The sequence below is a fragment of the Oryctolagus cuniculus genome, chromosome 13, assembly GCF_964237555.1.
Source record: "Oryctolagus cuniculus chromosome 13, mOryCun1.1, whole genome shotgun sequence".
NCBI classification, from domain to species: domain Eukaryota; kingdom Metazoa; phylum Chordata; class Mammalia; order Lagomorpha; family Leporidae; genus Oryctolagus; species Oryctolagus cuniculus.
The window spans coordinates 28,195,136-28,212,588 of record NC_091444.1 but is presented as its reverse complement, the minus strand read 5'-3'; the positions used below and the strand labels follow the sequence as shown (position 1 = coordinate 28,212,588).

Below are 17,453 nucleotides of genomic sequence, written 5' to 3'. Positions count from 1 at the left end.
AACGCCTGCCCTGACAATGGTCCAGGGCTCAGATGAGACCCAAGATAAGTGTGTCTATTAAACGTCCCACTTGATTCCAAGGCAAGGTATTACTGAAGCCTTGGTGACAAAGCAACACAAGCATCCAACATCTCCCTACAGCATATTAACTCTGCACCCAGATCGTTAGGAAAATTCTTGCAACTCTCTATGCTTTCACCAGTGTCCTCTCCCGAAGCAGCTTGTTTAAGAGAAGGGTTAGCTTTTATTTGTCTTTTTTTAAATAAAGAGTTAACATTTATTGTATTTTATTTATTTATTCATTAGAAAGGCAGTTAGAGAAGGAGAGACAGAGAGACAGTTTCCATCTGCAGTTTCACTCCCAAAATGGCCATGACAGCTGGGCCTGGGCCAGGCTGAAGCCAGGAACCAGGAGTTGCTGCTTCTTTTTCTTTTTAAAATTTATTTATTTATGTGAGAGGCAGAGTTACAAAGAGAGAGACAGACAGACAAAAAGGTCTTCCATCTGCTGGTTTACTCTCCATATGACTGTAATGGCCAGAGCTGGATCAATCCAAAGCCAGGAGCCAGGAGCTTCTTCCACGTCCCCACGCAGGTGCAGCGGTCCAAGTGCTTGGGCCATCCTCTACTGCTTTCCCAGGCCATAGCAGAGAGCTGGATCGGAGATGGAGCAGTCAGAACTCAAATTGGTGCCCATATAGGATGGTGGTGCCACAGGCAGAGGCTTAGCCTACTACACCACGGTGCCAGCCCCCAAAACATTCTTTAATTTAAGGTATATCTCTTGTTAACTTGTAGGAATACCTGGAATCATGGGTAACCCCTGAGATCTGGGCTGGACGGCCTGATTTGAATCTTGGCTCTTCCATTTCCTAGATGTTGACTTCTCTGTGCTCCAGTGTTCCTGTCTGTAGGATGCGGATAACAATAGCTCCTACCTCACAAAGGTCATAGTGAAAGTGAAATGATTTAGTGTTTCTAAAGTGTTGGAAGATGCCTCAAAGAGAGTCAGTGTTCAGAAAACATACAAACAAGTGCTTCCAGGAACAGCATGCATAGCATCAACACTGAAAACCACCCATTCATGAATGCACGGCTTCCACTCAGCTCATGCAGGAAATGATAGACAGCAGAAGCTTCTGGTAGTGCTAACCAGTCAAGAACAGCCCCAGGGAGGCTTTTCAAGCCTGAAGGGGGAAGTCACCTTTTCAGAAATAAATAATAATAGGGTCCAGTGCTGTGGCTTAGCGGGTGAAGCTGCCACCTGCAGTGCCTGCATCCCATATGGGCCCCAATTTGTGTCCTAGCTGCTCCAGTTCTGATCCAGCTCTCTGCTATGGCCTGAGAAAGCAGTAGAAGATGGCCCAAGTCCTTGGGCCCCTGCACCTGTGTGCAGGAGACACAGAGAAAGCTCCAGGCTCTTGGCTTCGGATTGGTGGAGCTCCGGTCTTTGCAGCCATTTGGGAGTGAACTAGCACATGGAGAACACCTCTCTCTCTCTCTCCTGCCTCTCTGTAACTGTGCCTTTCAAATAAATAAATCTTTAAAAAATGATAACAATAACAAAAATAACTGTCATATATTGAGTGCCTACTCAGCTGGTCCCTGTTGTAGGGACCCTGTATTATCTGGTTTAGTTTTTACAGCAGCCTTGTGCTATTTCACACCTGTGAATGAGAAAGCAGAGGCCTAGAGAGACTCTCAAGTTGGCCAGCATCATGCAGTTAGCAAAGGATGGCACCAGGAATCAAAATCTGTACTGGTAGCCCCTATGTTTCCATCTGTGTGTCCACCAAGGCAACCTCTCATCCCAGTGTCATTTCTTAAGTGAGTGCCATCACTGGGATGCTGACATTGATGTTTTCAGGTGCTAAGTTAGCTTAGGGAAATAACATTCCATGAGGAGACGGGAGATCCACATATGGTCTAGCTCTACCACTTTCTAGGCCAACTTGGACCCTATTTATGTCTGATGGGCTGTGAAAGGTAATAATGCCTGCCCTGTCTATCTCAGGAAATATGGAGAGGATCACATGAGCTCATGCACATTGCAATTACCAAACAATAATGCTCACTGTGGTCCCACTACTGTGCAAAGTGCATTGATGTGAGTATTTAATTACCATAAAATTACAAAACACTTAAAATGCAAGCTAGTATTGATCCTGTAAGTTTGGACTACATGAACCAGTTCTTAGTGCTTGATGGTCTCTAGGTAGGCTAACATGAAGGCTTGGGAGCTGGGAATCCAATCCCTATAGTTCAGGGAGCAAACCTCACTCTTGCGATCTTCTCTAGCTTTTTCCAACAGTTACATAATTTTACAACAATTACATGAAGAATAATGTCTTCAGAGTTGCATCTAGATGCCAATGCCAGCAAAGGCAGAGATATCAAACCAAAGGCCTTCCATGAAGATCTCTGTGAAGCTGGAGTGCTCACAATGCCCTAGGTATTTGTGTCCTTGCTTCCATCCCTTGGGGTGAAGTTTAACATGCCTTTTGGGATGCTGGCAGCTTGGGTTGGTGTCAGAGGTTGGGTTGGCTCTAGCTCCCTTGAGAATAAGGTATCAAGGCAGAAAAGGAAATGAAAGGCAAGGAAATAATAAAAAAATAAATCCAGGACTGTGTACAAGAGTGGCCTCACTTGTGTGTTCTGGTGGTCAGTGCCTGTGGTTGTTAAATAGGCTGACTTGCATCCACAGGATAAATCTTGCCTGCTCTTTGGTTTTGCAGAGCTCTCCCTGATTCTATGCTCTGTCAGGTGTCAACTCTTTCCCTACCTGCCTCCTGGGGGAATAGTGGAAACACAGCAAATAACATGCAGTTTTGGGGCAGGGCTCCTTTGCAGGGCACACACAGGGCTGGCACGTGGCAGTTGAAGTATGCCTAACAGCTGGGAGGATCTCAGGAAACATTTCCATTCGACTCACTGGACTCCAATGACAGAGCTAGATCTTTCTGGGTTCTTCTGCAGCAGCAACCCTGCATGGATACCTTGCAGGTGCCCAGTAAGCACGGGAGGGCCAACTGCATCGATCCATCAGAAAGCATCAGTGAATACCAGGCTAGGCGAGCGGCGGGCTCATTCATGGTAGGCGGTGAGTGGAGACATGAAGTTGTTCTCAGGGCATTTCCGGCTTGTGGTGCGTGATCCCATGTCTACTTGGCCAATAGACAGCACACACAGATCCTAGCACCTTACTCTGCACACATAGTTCATTTTTCAAAAAGGTCATCACCAAGTAGCATGAAAGAAGCAAAGGATGTAGAGGGTGAATAAGGATTTTTCTTGTGTAGGAAAGGCCTGGGAGAAGCAAATTCCTTTGGAAAGAACCCAATGTGTGGCATTTCTCCTCCCTTCCTTTGTCAAAGGCTGGTTTTGTTGGGTTTTTAGCTGAGAGCCTCAGGATGGAGGAGAAGCTATCTTCTCAGCACAGAGTTCCCCCCGCCTTTTCCAAAGGGAAGGCAGATTTGGGAACTGGCACTGCCCCTGCCCAGATGGCAGCCAGCAGCCGGCTCTGGCAAGGGGAAGTTCTCACTCTCGGCTGCTGGCGGCCCAGCCCCTCCCGTTTCCCCAGCAATGCCGGCCCATTGGAAAGGAGAGAATGTGAGAGCCCGGCCCTGCCAGCAGCTCCTCGGCACCCTGACCTGGCTGCTCTGGCTCTGGCACCCAGGCCTGTAGCCGGGTAGCAGGGGGAGCAGCCCCTGCCAGCCGCTTCAGCCTCCCTCTTCCTGCCTCAGCTGCTGGCTTGGCCCTGTGCTCAGCCACACAATGGCTTCTGACATCCACCACGGGCTGCAGCGTGCAGGACAAAGGGTGCTGGGGATTTCAGAAAGAGCTGCCTAGCCACGCGAGCACAGGCGGGCAGGTCGCAGCCTTCCAAAGGTCAGCCGGTCCACGGCCGCCCATGGGCTCACCAGACACCGCCCTGCCCTACCTGTCCTCACTCTCTGTGCCCTCAGCACCCTTCCCTTTCTTCCTTCCTGTCCTTTCCATTCACTTCTTTCTTATTCCTTTCTGTTCCTCTTATTCAAGCATTTCCCTCTGACTCCCCTCCCCTCCTCCCATCCCCTCTCTTCCCTCCCCTCTCTTCCCCTTCCCCTCCCCTCCTCCCATTCCTGTCTCTGTCCTAGTCTTTGGCTCTTCCCTTCCTCCCATTCTCTTCCTCCCCTCCTCTCTCTTCTTCCCCTCCCCTCCTCCCATCCCCTTCCTTCCCTTCCCTCTCCTCCCCTTCCTCCCATCCCTGTCTCTCGAAGTCTCTGTCCTAGTCTTTGGCTCTTCCCCTCCTCCCATCTCTGGTCCTCCATTCACTGAGCAGGTCCCATGCCCTTGGCAGGATGCAGGCCAGCACAGGTAGGACACTTGGCCTTGCCCTTGAGCTCACAACCCAGTGGGGACGTCTGTGCCTTGGGATGAGTCTGAGACCATTAGTGACAAGAGTGTGTTTCCTGCTGTGAGAGCATAAGAACCACCAATAAAGCAGAAGAAAGCCTTTCAGTTTCCCAGTTTTGGGGCCACCTTAGCTGAGGAGCTGCCATTTTGTTTACTGTTCCTTATGCTTCCCAGGAATAGGGCAATTGGAACATGAAAAGCATGTGATTTTATCTCAGTCCTGCTTATGACTCAGGTCCTGGGGTTTGAGTTTTAATATCGGGGTTCGGGGCTTGCTCTGAGTCCCTGAGTGGTTTTGAACTTGGGCCTGTCCCAGGGGATTGGTAAACAAACAAACAGAATCAAGAAGTCTCAGGGTACAACTTTTTCACACTATGGTCTTCGGATGGTCTCTGGCTGAAGTGAGTATGGGAGCTTTTAGTGGAATGTGTTTCTTCCCTTCAATAATAATTAGTTTACTCCAGATAAACTCTTCCCTAACAAGGTAGAAAGTAACAACAAGAAAAAAATATTTCACCACGTAATTCCCCAACATTTTTGGGCTGATGATCTGAGAAGTCCGCCTTGCAACGGAGAACGGAGTCTCCTGGCGGCTGGCTGCTCCCCGCTGCGGCTCAGGCCTGGGTGCCGCATCTGGGACACATGGGCGTCTTGTCCTGGAACTTCAGCAAGTGGCGCAGATGCATCCCTGTCATTAGCTTCACCCCGGGGAACATCATTAGATGCGCAGTGAAAGGCGAAGGGCGATCTTTTGAGAAGGTCAAAGAATCTTTTATGCAGTGGGAGGCACACAGTAGTCCAGGTAGACCAGAAGGGCCGGCTGGCTCCTCTGAGTGTCTGGGTTAACGAGGTGGTCAGGGGTCTGATGCCATCGCAAGCAGTTAGTGACACAACAGACCATGACTCTAGACTGAACCCTGAGCCTGGTCAGTTTTTGCCAACACAAAATACAAATCAAATGTATTGTTGTGACAACTTATGCAAAAGCTTGTTCCCATGACAAACCTATGTGCAAGCGTTTACTGCAGCTTTTCTTTATAACGGACTTTGTTTTTGTTTTGTGGTGATTTGTTTTGATTTTTCATTCTACTGGCTTAATTAAGACAGTTTCAATATAGTAAAATTCCCTGTGTGGGGTGTTCAGATCTAAGAATCTTGATAAATTCCAAGTGTTGTGCATCCACCACCACAGTCATCACACAGAGCAGTTTTCGTACCACTCTGTGCACCTCCTGCACTTCCTGGGCCATCCCGTCCTAACAGCACCTTCCTCTATCCTCAGGCCTGGCTCTGACTGAGCTGCACACCAGGTCTTTTCCAGAGTGCTTTACAGATGCAACCTCACCGTGCCAGCCTTTCGGAACTGTTCTCTTCCACTTAGCTGAATGCATTGAGAGTCTGCCTCGCCCTTGCATGTTCAGTCGTCTGCTCTTTTTCATTGCTGAGCGATATTCCATTTGTTGCAGAAGTTTAGTTGCTTTTTATTTGGGGATTTTTTTTGATAAAAGCTGTGATAAGAATTTGTGTGGACATTTTTATGTTAAGTGTAAGTTTTCCTCTGTGGAAATATCTAGATATGGGATTGCCTAGTCATAAGGTAATTGTGTTTTTAACTTTATAAGAAATTGCTAGAACATACCATTTGATATTCCTACCTGCAATGTAAGAGAGTCACAATTACTCCATATATGCTTGTTCTTGGTATATTCAGATTTTTAAAAATATTTATCCATTGAAATATGCATGTGGTGCTATCTCGTGTTTTGTATTTTTATGCCTAATTATGTTGAGCATCTTTTCATGTGGTTGTTAACTATCTGCAAATCTTCTATTGTACAGCATCTATTAAAACCTTTTGCCTAACTCAATGTTGCAAGGATTTTCTCCTAAATTTTCTTTTAGAAATGTTTTAATTTTACAATCTGCTTTTCTGTTAGGTCTATGATCTGTTTTGAGTTAATTTTTGCATGTAGTATGTGTTGTTTTCTTTCTTTCTTCATTCCTTCCTTCCTTCCCTCTTTCTTCACTTGTAGGCATTCAGTTGTTCCACTACCATTTGTTGAAAAAACAGCTTCTCTATTGAATTGCCTTTGCAGTTTAAGTAAGCCGACTCTATATGTGTGAGACTGTTGCTAGCTCTTTGGGAAGTGTATTTCTACATCTAACATCTTATCTCAAAATTCCCTGTCTCTCAAAAGTTTCCCTAATAAACACTCCCCTGTGCATGACCTAGGGTACCTAGTACTTGAATAGGTAGAAGAAAAGGAGTGTTGGAAACTCTAGGTTAGAACTAAGCTTGCCGTTGACTGCTATGTGGCTTTCATATTTAGGACTTTTTGATCTTGTAAAACACAGGTCAGGCTCAAAAAATCATCATCAATATACATAAGGGGTATGGGGCTGGGATGGAGAGAACCAGACATTTTTCCCATCAGCATCTAGATATTTGTATAAATCTCTATGTCTCATTTGTAGTGAAAATATCGGGAGGGGAGTGCAGATAGCAATGAGAATAGGTGTGATGTCAGACTAAGCACTTCCAGAGAAAATCTGTCCTCTTTTGTAAAAGAGAAGCTTGCCACATTGCCCGTACAGTAAGTAAGCACTAAACAGGCCCTCATAGCTCTTGTTTGCTTTCTGCTGCATCAGGAAGTGCATTTAATTCCCAAGTCCCCATTACATCCCCTGGGCTCTCCTTTGCCAATAGATTTATTCTTTTACAATTTTGGAATGAAAAGCATGCACAATGGTGTCTTCGTGTTGCTTAAATGTTTTCCACTCATGCCACTCATTTCTAATTTTTCATGGCCTTAAACCACCATCTGCTGGGACGGTGGGAAGGACACTTGCAAGATCATCCCGTCCTCCCTCCAGCCTCAGGTCTGGCTGCCTGGGGCCATACAAGGGAGAGCTCTTTTGGTTTTACTCTGAACTTGGCTTTTCAGAACTTGGCTCTTGCCTTTGGAACGTTCCTCTTTTCCAGAAGCCCAGCTCTCCCTGTGTGGAATCTAGTCTCTCTTGATGGACTAGGAACTTTCACTCCTACCCCAAACTCTGCAAGGTTGGTAAGATGACAATTTTGGGTCTTTGAACAACTTGGATTTCTTTTCCTTTATAAATCACCGAATGGCCACAATTCCAAATACTAACACTGGTGACAGCTTGTGATTAACCTCTCTTGGCTCCAAGAAATAGTCATCCCCAGTGATTCTTCCTTCTAAAATAGCTTAACCAGTTTTTAATACACCAAAAAGACTTTCTCCCATAGCCCTCTGGTCATCTATTTTCCTTAATAGCCTTTTATGAGGGACCTTATCAAAAGCTTGCAAGGAAATCCAAGTAAATTATGTTCCTTGGTTCACCTTTACCTACTATTTCATTAACTTTTTCAAAAACAATATGACAGAGTTTTCAATGTAATTAAAGGGGTTGGGAAAAAGGGAACTTTAACTACCACTTGACAGTTTCCGTAGTTGCTCAGGAGAGCTGGGTCACCGCTCAGATTCTGCCTCTGCTTAAGGACACTAATTCATTTCCCAGGCTGTCTGGTGGGGTCAGCCACCAGTTCAAGGTGGAAATGACAAGATCTTAGGCTTTCAAGTGTGCAGTACTCAGCTCTCCAGAGAGCATGAAGGAAGGAAGCCACAAGTTTATCCAGGTCTGGCCCAGAGAAAAGAGGAAATGATGGGAAAAAGCAAGGCGAGGGCAGAGGGAGGTGTGTGTCTGGCGGGGTGGGGGTAGGTGGTTATCCTGGGGTTCCTTGACATCCCCAAACAACTCTGTTTTGTGTGTGAACAGGCGGGGCTCATACTAAGACTTGGGAAAGTGTTCAGTGTTCCCCAGGATAGGTAGGGTCAGGAGGCAGGGGTGGGCAGAGGCTGGTAGAACAAGAAGGGAAGGGTTAGAAGCTTCCAGAAGCTCACAGGACTAACAGTAACGGCATTAAAAAGGATGATAATCACAGCAGTAATTGCCTCTTTGTTTGTTGAGAGCTTCCTTCGCATGAGGATGGGCTAGGCATGTGTTCATGCCTATCCCATGTTAGTTTAACAACAAGGGCTGGTAGATACCATTGTCCTCATTTATAAATGAGAAAAATAGGGCACAGAGAATTTAAAGGACATGGACAAGGTCACGCAGTTACTAAATTGTTAGATTTGGGAGATAATTCTCTCCTAATTCTGAATTCCATGGATTTCATGATGCTGCTAATCGGCCAATTCCCAGCCCACTCAGTAGCAAAATTTGCACGCAAGTCAAATATTCTAGTTAAATAAATGTTCTAAGTGTTCTAGATACAAATTACTAGTTTCATAAAGTATCACTACTCAGTGTTTTTTTTTTTTTTAAAGGCAGACACTATTTAATTTGTATTAATGATTCACAAGGCATTTCAGGGTCGCAGTTCTCAGAGCATTTTTATGAATCTCCATTTTCATTGGTCTGAGATTTTGGAAGTGCTTGTTTACAAAGCACCTTGGCTGACAAAATGCTAGTAGTGTTGGCTGTTAATGCAGAAAAGAACTAGTAAGGAAAAGCAGAAATGCTTCCATTTCTTTCTGGCTTACTTCTTGGTTTCCACTGGCTCATTGCCTATTTTTCCTTATGTCCTAAGAAATGGGCCATTTTTAGTCTTTTCTGTGACTTCAGAAAGCCCACCATTATTGTCCTACCACATACTTTATACTCTACAGGATATGATGCCTGAAAGATAGAAAACATTTTTATGTGCTTTCCAAAGACCTGCAACCTCGCCCCAGGCGCTCCTGCAGTTCCAAGTGATCATGACACCTTATCTTCTGGCTCATGTATGCTCTTGGGAAATGTCCAGGGTCTGAAGGAGCAGGTGGGTACTCAAGGCACCTCTGCCAGGCCAAGCAGCCCTGCTAGTGGGCTCCTAGCTCCTGATTTGTCAAGACAATGGCCCTTTATATCAGGGGCCTGCGAAGCTGAGCAACCAGAAAATCACTTGGATTTTTCTTCATTGAATGAATGTCTTATTAGACAGTACATATGTGGCAGCCTGAGAGAAAAAGAAATCTTTCCATCAAGCATCAAAACTAAGAACCTAGAGTGGGCATTTGGTTTAGTAGTCAAGATGCCAACTAAGATGCCCACATCCCATGTAGGAGAACCTGGGTTTGAGTCTTGCCTATGCTTTTATTTTGAGCTTCCTATAAATGCACACCCTGGGAGGCAGCGGATGATGGCTCATGTAATTGAGATCCTGGCATCCATTGGGAGACCTGGACTGAGTTCCCACCTCACATTTTCTGTCCAGCCCGGTTCCAGCTATTGCAGGCATTTGCGGGGAGTGAAACAGTGAATGGGAGTACTCTCTGTTTCAGTCTCACTGCCTTTCAAAAACAAACAAATAAACAAAAATTGGGAACCTGGGTGAGACAGAATAAGTCAAATGAAGTCAGAGGTCAATGGTTTTGAAGAAACAGCTTTGTGTCCATTCCCAGGAAACAGGTGGCATCAACCATGGTGTTCATAGACTTTGGGGTCATTACACAGGCTTCTGTATGACACGATCTAGGAAAAAGTACAGAGAGGTCTCACCAAGGACAGGCAGCTGTATTGCAGTTCTAGTCCCAGCACCTTCTGGTTTGGTGATCTTGGACAAACTGACTTTGATGAATTCATCAGAGGTTCAGTTTCTTCACCTATAGAATGGGATTAGTGCCTGACTTCTCTGGTGATTTGGAGAAAATGTAAGATAGTATATGTAAAGTTCCTGAGGCATAACAAGTGATTTCTTTCCACGAATTTCCTGGTTTGTTATTGTTCTAAATGCCAAATATAGATTCATAATCCAACTGTGTGTGTTCTCTAAATTCTCCGCATTGATGGCAAAAAAAACCTCACATTTCTTAAAGAGAAATGTAATGTTAGTGACTAATCCCTCTCCCCCATTGGACCTATGCTGTGAAAAAATTTTAAATAATTTAATAGATGAAAAGTCTTACATAATTATGCATTTTAGATGGCATTATGTGTGTTTCTGTCAAAGCTGCATCCTATCATTTAGGGCAAAGTTAGGGCTCTGGGCATTTAAACCAGTGACTTCATATCCTTAACACAGTCTGGGGATAAAAATTACACGCACTACACTCTGCCGAGTAAGAAATGTAGAACATTTCACATTTTCTATGTAATTTCTCATTTTGCTCTGTCCTTCTCTTATGCGGAAGTGGAGGGAAGCTGAACAAGACTTAAACTTGCCACATCAGCTTCTGGTGGGTAGCTGCCCAGTGTTTCTACAATTCTCTTCTCTCCTCCCACCTCTCAGCTAGGATGGCCTCTGGTCTTGGGAGGACACATATGTTCCTTCCAGGGAGGGGACCTTAGGCTTGCTTCTTAACTCTGAGTCCTTGCTGGTCTTTGCTGCAGGATGGTTTGATCCATTCCATGGGTCTTCTGGGTTGGTGGTCATGGAGGAGTGATTCTCTTCTTGACTTAATGCTGCCTGTGGCCCTGGTCATTGGCCTTTGGTGGAGGAGTCTGTACACTCTGTTATCCATCTTATTCTAACTCCAGGGCCCTGTCTGTCCTCTGGCCTCTTGGTACCAAACTTATAGGTACCATATGTACCAAGTACAGGCTTTGGGAAGCCAAAACTCTACTCCAGAGCACCCAAACAATGGCCTCCACCAGAAGAAGTACCCATTTGACCATGTTGCCATGTTGGAGAGCTTGCAGTGCAAATGTGGGATTCCAGAGGAGGGGGATATTGAAATTCTCCTGGTATATTCATAGGAAAGAAATGACAAATGTTGGTGCTCTGGAGGATTCCTAGTGTGGGGGGACAAGGAAAGATATGCATGTAACTGGCTAGTTTCTCTTTACTTACTTTTCCCATTTGTTGCTCTGCCCAGCCCCAGAAAACTCTTAGCTTTTCCCTAGACAGGTGAGAATGCCATTCCATCTTCTTCTAACTCTATACTTGTAAAATACCAAATTGTCATTTAAAGTAGTGCTTTGCTTACAGCAAGGGAGTTTTGAAATTTAAAGGTCTTTTTTTCTTAAAGCTTGTATTTCAAGAATACCATTTTATTAAGGACCTGTTAGGCATGGCTTGGAGATTATCCTTCCCTGGTCATCTGCTGCTGCTTAAGTGGAACTTAGGGATGGCCAAAGGGAAGAAAGGCACTTCACTGACATGCCCATCAAAGCTAAAACCATATCACCAGGTTGTACTGAGCCTGTAAAAATGGTACTTAGACAATACCTACATTGAAACTTTCTAGAGAGTAGTACTCTTAGAATTTCTGCATTTTCTTGTCATTATATTTAATTGTTTGACACTACTAATGTCCTCCTGATGGATTCATGTAAACTCATTATAACAGTTGATCAGCAATCTTATTTTGGTCTTAGGAGGTGAACTTCTATCCACTCCCCCCTCCCCCCATTTGATTTGAAGACTGCAAGAATCCTATTCTGCCAAGCAGAACTTGATTGAGTCCATTTAACAAACATTCATTGGGTGTTCTATGTGTCAAGTCACTGTCCTTGGCACTTCAAGTGTCAAGTGTAAAGAAGTAGAAAAAGAAGATTTGAGAAGGCAAATAGGAAGGCTGAATCATACAAAGATACATTCTTTTTTTATTTTTATTTATTTATTTTTAACTTTTATTTAATGAATATAATTTCCAAAGTACAGCTTATGGATTACAATGGCTTCCCCCCATAACGTCCCTCCCACCCGCAACCCTCCCCTTTCCCACTCCCTCTCCCCTTCCATTCACATCAAGATTCATTTTCGATTCAAAGATACATTCTTTATTTTCCTGTTTGTGAACAACTTTTGTGATTCATTGAATCTGTTGTAAGTATGTCCGTGTCCATATTGGTGCTATCTGGAGACACACAATGGCCCTTCAGGGACTAGAATGTTGCCCCTTTTTATCCATAAATGAAGCATCATTCTATTCAGAAGAATCTACACCACTAGTAGTAAATTTTATGCATTTTCAATTGCCTTTCTCTCCAGTCTTGCTGGTCTCAGTATTCCCCACTTCCTTCAAGCGGATGCAGAGATATCTCTCTCCTTCTAATTATTTGCGCATAGAATCTTTAAATTCACCTTCTTCAAGGGTCTTCTTTGACCCATCCAGCCAATGCTTTCTCAGAACTCCTAACACAATGAATCTCCCATTGCTAACCTCAAAACTAGATTGAGGGCAGGGTCTATGTCTTGCATTTCTTGGTATCTCTTATAATACCTAGAAAAATGATTGGCATATTGCAGGCTATCAAAGAGTTGTCTACTTATTGAATATACTCAGGGATGATATTAAAGTGACAGTGTAGATGGACACTGATGATTGAGAATGCCTGTATCAATTTATACTGTGTGAATGTCATTCATAATTTATATATGTCTCAGATACTCAAAATATTACACAAGGTAGATATGTTATCACCCTTTTCGTGTAGGGAGATGAAAGAACTGAATTTCAGAAAAGTTGAAATTGATTGCTCAAGGATATACAACTGATGGAAGACTTCAGGATGGTTCCATTCAAAACATGTGCTCCTTCTGCAGTACTACACTGATTACCTACTTGGTGGTGGATCGGGTCTTCTGTCTTCTTGGGTTTAGGTGTGCCTTCCAAATGGGAGGGAAATGCATGACTGGTGGCTGTGAACTGGGCACATGGGTAATCAGCTCACTTAGGCTAAGCCATCTCCATTGTGGGGAGCTGCATGCCCATGATTCACTATCAGTTTGTCACAGAAGGTTGTTTCTAAAACAACATCTGGTGACATGTTGGATGATTCACAGTGGGTCTCTTGAAACCTCTCATACATTGAACCTGTGCTTTTAATATGAAAATGGTTGTCCAGACATCTAGTTGGTGATTGAGAAATAAACTCTTCTCTATCATCAACTAGGAGTCAAGTAAATGAGTGATACATTCTAATTTATCATATACAACTATCAGCTTGCCACATTTCTCATTGCTGAGTACATAGAAAGACTTCATTTACTCATTTTGCAGTTTGGTTAGGGCCATGTGACAGAGTTCTGATCCCAAAAAATTATGACAGGGGGATGTAAGTCACTTCTATAAATTCCCCTTAAAATATCTCAAACAGTATTCCACCTTTTGCTTCTTTTGCAACAGGGAGATCAGAGGCCTTAGGTTTAAGATTCCAGCCTCAGAAGATGGAAGGAGACTGGGTTCCTGAATAACCAGTTTGGAGAAAACTTCTAAGGAGAGCTTCCAAACTGGTATTAGACACTGATGTGGAGGAGAAATAAACCCATGTGAAATCACTGAGGATGTTGCTGTAGCAACCAGTGTTTAATTGGTGCCATAAGTGATATATAGACACAACCAAACCTATTCCTTGCTTGTTATGCTGTGCTAAATATGTATGGTTTAGTAGTTCAGCAACAGGTAGAAGAGAAACTAATACTAGTGAATAGAAAAATGGAAATAAATGTTTTGCAGATAAATCATATGATGTAACTATGGCCTATTTTTAATTGTAAGGTTGTCTATATGTAATATTATTGGCTAATATTGGATATATATTATAGAAAAAGATAAATTAGGAAATAATTCTTAAGTTTATAAGCAGAAACAGAAGGGAATATAGAGAGCCCAGGAATTTGGCCTTATGGGGTTGTTAAAAAATTATTTTAGTTTTGAAAAATAAAATATGGTACGAAAAAATTTTAAGAGACAGAAATCCAGCAAAATTCTCATTTGAGCAAAGTGAGTTGAGGCAAAATCCAAGAGTATGGCATGAAGTGCATGGAGGTAAAGAGACAAAGAGCAAAAAGTAAATTTGATAGCAATGTCTAGAAAATAACTCTGGATATAGTTACTGGCATGGGGACCTGACTAGAAGCAGATAGATTGTATGCCTTCTAAGTTTAAAGACTTGCATTGACCAAGAAACCAGGGGCTTAGACCTAAAAAGTCCTTGCTCATCAAAGCTTACAACAGGTTTTGAGCTCCCCACCCATTTCAGACTAAGTGGAAGTCATGTATCTAGGACTACACTGCTCTGAAGGAAAGTGGATTTCTCCAGCCTTCCTTCTCACATGGCCAAGGAGAAGTTTGACTCTTTCTCAGAGTCAAATGCATACACTTCAACCATTCTCTGGGGGTATGGGCTTCACCAGGCTGGCCCAGAAGTGTTTTAGCATTGCTCGGCACCATGATGCCATGTGTTGTCTATAATTTCCTTTTTCAAATGGGATTACTTAACGTATTTTTCCTGTCCTTTGGCTTATGATGGTGATAACGTCGGGTACAGATCATGGCATTTTTAAAAAATGTGTCTATCACATCACTGGCTCTCCTGGCACTGACCTGGAGGTGGTGACTGGTGGAAACCTTGGGCTGTGAGGTGGGTGTGCTGTGTGAAAGGAAGAGTGAAAGGGATACGCTGTGCCCAGGTGGGTATACTCCAGCAAGAAACTCTTCGTGGTCATCATTCTCAAGTGACTTCCCATGCAGAGAGGAAGAGAACCCTTCCCAAACTACCCTGCAGATGGACTCAAACTCTTGCTATTAAATGAGCAGAAATGATGACTGTCAGTTCCAAACCAAGCCTGCTATGTCTTCTCTACATTTTCTCCCATCTTAACAGCTGGAGGCAAACGACGCCAAGATAGAGAAGCCCAAATTTCAAGGCAGTACCTTGAAGAAGGAATACCCAGAGGAGCTGTCTAACCCACACAATATGACTGTGAGTTAACGGTAACCTTGTATTGGGTTCTAGAACTTTTATTTGGAGGTAATAATTTATACCAGCACACACTGATCACCTAGAGTAGCATGAGAATGCTTCAAAAAGTTCTTGGAAAATGTGCATTAGGAAAAAACTATGTGTGGATGCCAATATCTTAAAGCTGGGGAAGCTATTTCTCTTAGAAGGAGTGAAATAATTTCCTGACCCCATCATATCATCACTGTCATCTTCATAGGATTTGATTCAATAATACATTTTGAGTGTTTAGAATGTGACAGATATTGGAATGCAAAAAAGAACAAGGCACTGTTCCTGGACTTGTCCTTAATCTGGGAAGAGGAATATATTAAGAAGTAGGAAAATCAGGGCTGATGCTTTGGCATACTTGGCTAAGCTTCTTCCTGCAGCACTGGAATCCCAAGTGGGTGCTGGTTTGAGTCCTGGTTGCTCCTCTTCAGATCCAGCTCTCTGCTAATGAACCTGGGAAAGCAGCAGAAGATGGCCCAAGTGCTTGGGCCCCTGCATCCATGTGGGAGACCTGGAAGAAGCTCCTGCCTCCTGGCTTCAGATTGGCCCAGCTCTGGCTGTTGTGATCATTTGGGGAGTGAACCAGTGGTTGGAAGACCTTTCTCTCTGTCCCTCCCTCTGTGTCTCTAACTCAACCTCTCAAATAAATAAACTTTTTTTAAAAAAAAATTAAGACTTGCATCCCAAGTGAAACCATCATATGACTCAGCTGACTCCGGATCTGGGAAGAGACAGGCAGAGGTAAAGACCTTGTAGAGGAGTTCACATACTCCCATGTACTGCTTTTTTAAAGATTTATTTTATTTATTTGAAAAACAGAGTTACAGAGAAAGGTAGAGCCAGAAAGAGAGAGAGGTCTTCCATCCACTTCTTTACTCCCCAAATGACCACAACAACCAGAGCTGAGCTGATTTGAAGCCAGGATCCAGGAGCTTTTTCCAGGTCTCCCACTCAGGTGCAGGGGACCAAGCACTTGGGCCATCTTCTACAGCTTTCCTAGGCCATAGCAGAGAGTTGGATCAGAAGTGGAGCAGCTGGGACTCGAACCAGTGCCCATATGGAATGCTGACCTTGCAGGCCAGACTTTAACCTGCTGAGCCACAGTACCGGCCCTCATGTACCAGCTTTTAAAAGGATAAAGGGGGATTTTCTAGGTAAATAGGGCAGGTAAAAAACTTTCTCAGTAGAGAAAATATGTGACATTGATTTCTTCAGGTAGTGATGAAAGATGTAATTTTTTCCAAAGAAATTTTTTATTTAATAAGTACAAATTTCATAAGTACAACTTTAGGTATATAGTGATTCTTCCCTCCATACCCACCCTCCTACCCCACTCCCACCCCACCTCCTCCTCCCTCTCCCATCCCCAGTTCCATTTTCCATTAAGATTGATTTTCAATTAACTTATACACAGAAGTCCAACTTTATACTAAGTAAAGATTTCAACAATTTACACACACACACACACACACATACACAAAATATAAAAAAACTGAAAGCAAGTTTTACAGTTAATTTTCATAGTAGAACTCATTAAGGACAGAGGTCCTGCATGGGGAGTAAGTGCACAGTGACTCCTGTTGTTAATTTAACAGTTGACACTCTTATGTATGATGTCAGTGATCACCTGAGGCTCTTGACACAAGCTGTCAAGGCTATGGAAGCCTTTTGAGTCCACAAACTCTGACATTATTTAGACAGGACCATAAGTAAAGTGGAAATTCTCTCCTCCCTTCAGAGGAAAGTACATCCTTCTTTGATGGACCCTTCTTTCCACTGGGGTTTCACTCACAGAGATCCTTCATGTAGGACATTTTTTTTTTTTTTTGCCACAGTGTCTTGGTTTTCCATGGCTGAGAAATGCTCTCATGGGCTTCCCAGCAAGCCCAGAATGCCTTAAGGGCTTATTCTGAGATCAGAGTGCTATTTCAAGAGATTGTCATTTTATGAGTCTGCTGTGTGGACTGCTTCCCATGTTGAAACATTCTCTCCTTTTTAATTCTATCTATTGTTATTACTGAACAATTGATCTTATGTATATGACCCCTTTAACACTTAATCCTATCTATATGATCAGTTTAATGCTTAATATGATCACTTTAGCACTTAAGGTGGCATTATTACCTCACAGCTTATTGGGATTTGGAGTCCATGGCAAGTTTTTAGCTGTGCCCTTAGAAGTAAGTCCATAGGAATATATGCAGAACCATACAGCTCCTCCCTTAGTCCCATTCTTATTTTTTTTTAACAGGGATCTACTTTCAATTGACTTTATACACATATGATTAGTTCTACATTAAGTAAAGAGTTCA

At 43.4% G+C, this 17,453-nt stretch overlaps 1 long non-coding RNA gene across 9 annotated transcripts in view; it reads left to right on the top strand.

Moving 5' to 3' along the window:
- LOC103350974 (uncharacterized) overlaps positions 1-17,453 on the top strand; it is a 183,647-nt gene that overhangs the window by 80,316 nt on the left and 85,878 nt on the right. For all 9 annotated transcript variants that reach the window (XR_011381444.1, XR_011381441.1, XR_011381442.1 and 6 more), the window contains one exon: positions 15,013-15,111. This is a non-coding gene — a long non-coding RNA (uncharacterized lncRNA). The remainder of the gene's footprint in view (positions 1-15,012; positions 15,112-17,453) is intronic.